General features: G+C 36.1%; 1 protein-coding gene across 1 annotated transcript in view; it reads right to left on the reverse strand.

Annotated features, from left to right (window-relative positions):
- Positions 1-2,742, reverse strand: part of LOC107703311 (glucosidase 2 subunit beta-like) — a 16,510-nt gene that overhangs the window by 10,121 nt on the left and 3,647 nt on the right. The gene's annotated exons all lie outside the window — the stretch shown is intronic.

The following is a 2,742-nucleotide window of genomic DNA, read 5'->3' on the forward strand; positions in this document are numbered from 1 at the left end:
ACTTACATGTATATATATATTTTTTGTTTATATATTAAATATATTTATATATAATATAAAATATAAGAATATATATTAATGTATATATACACATGTAAATATTTACTGTGTGCGTGTGCGTTTTTTATACTTAATAAATATACACAGTACAAATACATATATTATGTAAACAAAAACTTTTATTTTGGATGCAATTAATCGCGATTAATCGTTTGACAGCGCTAGTGTTGATCAATGTTTATATGTGAATAAAAGCCTAAATTAAATCTACTCATCATATAAAGTGATCATGTCTCTTTAGAAGACTTTTATTAAACCAATGGTTTACTTTTACAATGCATTTATGAACTTTTTGAAACTTCAAAGTTTTGGCAGCGTGAATTTTCAAAGAAAGTATAGAAATCTCTCAGGTTTAATTTTTTTATATGTTTTTCTTTTGTGTTTTGAAGAGGAACAAATGTTTTATGGTTTGAAATAACATCAGTGTGAGTAAACGATAACAATTTTATTTATGGGTGAACTAACCCTTTAAATGGGGTTAGTTTTTTCTTTGTTTGTGTGTGTGTGTGTGTGTGTATAATATATATATATATATATATATATATATATATATATATATATATACACAGCGTCGTTTTTAGATAGAGGATGCAGTGTCTCAGCTGAGAAGGTTAATACAGAAGAGCCTAGCGTGAAAAAAACGAAACTGCGTACATTTGACGACTCGTACATAAAATACATTGTGCTCGAAGATTTTATCCGTTGAAGCGCTGAACCCATATAAACTCAACAGACATCTCACAACAATTCATCCGGAGCATGCGAATAAAAGTAAGGATTTTTTCCCAGAGAAAGAGAGAAGAATACATCAAGCAAAAGGTACGACTGACTAACATCACGACAATACCTGAGAAAGCACAGCAAGCATCGTATCTTGCAGCCCTGCGAATAGCCAAATGTAAAAAGCCTCACACGATCGGGGAGGAATTAATACTTCCAGCAGCAGTGGATATGTGCAGACTGGTGGTCTGGGAGGAGGCCGCGAACAAGATTAAATCCATACCGCTGTCCAACGACACAGTAAGCAGACGGATCAAAGACATCTCTCTTGATGTGAAATGTCAACTGACCGAAAGATTACGATTGTGTGAGCAGTTCGCGCTTCAGCTTGATGAATGCACTGATGTTAGCAGCGCTGCACAGTTAGTGTACGTTCGATATTTATGGGACAGTAAAATTATGGAAGATTTTTTATTTTCAAAAGAACTCGAGGGGAGAGCTACAGGTGAGGAAATTTTCAAAATGTTGGACAGAACCACTGCTCTAAACAAAGCTTCATTGTAACTTTGTCTAAAGTTCCGTGACGTACACTTTGCATGGTTGAAAGTAACACAAAATATAGTTATCGAAAAGTAGCTGTATAACAGACAGCAGCACTGTATGATAATTAATTGACTGAATATTTGCTTTAATACAGCCAGGTCAAAAGATAAGAGGAGGTCATGAGGATGAAACGACGTTACATGCAGGTGAGAGATTCTGTACATCAATTCCTTGTATACTAAATATTTGTAACAAGTGTAATAAGCACATATTAAAACAAAGTGTTACCAAACATTTAAACAATATATGATCATTTATTGTAAAGAGCATCGTACAAAAACTAAACATATAGGGAAATGCAAGTTCTAGTGAAGGTGGTGACACAACTCTGCCCCTACCATTAATTTAAACATTTTTTCTCAAATAGTTAAAGTCGGCATGAAACGGAAGTTGCGATTGTCTTTTCTTCTCTACTGTGACGTATATCCGAGTGAAACGGCATCTGAAATGAGAGGGCGGGACTTGATTTCGTCCTTCGAGAATTGATTGGATTGTTGGAAGTTGGGGCGTTGCTAACAAAACGGAGGCAGATCTGAATGCCAGTTTGCAGTTAGTGGTGGGGGTTTTCTCTCCACTGGATTCACAGCTGACACCCAAGCATGAAGACATGTTTTATTTATTAAGGATGACGACGACGATCAATGGCACAGAACATGCCTAAACAGCAGAGAGAGAGAGAGAGACTCCCTGAATGACTGAGCGTGTCCTCCATCAGGTTAAGTCATATTCATGAAAAAAATTAGTTTGCGATGCCCTAAGAGTAATGTTGTCGTTATATCCTAATATCTTTTCAATGTTTAGGGGTAACGTACTCCCTCATGGCTGGTGTAAGTGCTATAAAGTGAAGCATCAGCTTCAGCTTTTCCCTCTGTCGTTTATCCCAGCATTTACTCCTCACGTCACTAGCTCCGCCCTTGCGCCATAGCTCGTGACCGGAAGAGAAGATGAGTCGTTTTGAGGGGGAGGGGAGGTTAACGTTTTTGATTAAAGATTATGAGGGCACATGAATTAAAAAAAAATAATGAAGTACACAGATAAATTATTTATAATAAATACTACAGTATTCCATTAAAAAATAAGAATTTTCAATTTTGATTTCATGGTGACTTTAAAGGGGTCATATGATGCTGCTAAAAAGAACATTATTTTGTGTATTTGGTGTAATGCAATGTGTTTATGCGGTTTAAGGTTCAAAAAACACATTATTTTCCACATACTGTACATTATTGTTTCTCCTCTATGCCCCGCCTTTCTGAAATGTGTCGATTTTTACAAAGCTCATCAGTCTGAAAAGCGAGGTGTGCTCTGATTGGCCAGCTATCCAGTGCGTTATGATTGGCCGAATACCTCAAGCGTGTG

Source organism: Sinocyclocheilus anshuiensis, unplaced genomic scaffold (genome assembly GCF_001515605.1).
Source record: "Sinocyclocheilus anshuiensis isolate Anshui unplaced genomic scaffold, SAMN03320099.WGS_v1.1 scaffold58, whole genome shotgun sequence".
In the NCBI taxonomy this organism is placed as follows: domain Eukaryota; kingdom Metazoa; phylum Chordata; class Actinopteri; order Cypriniformes; family Cyprinidae; genus Sinocyclocheilus; species Sinocyclocheilus anshuiensis.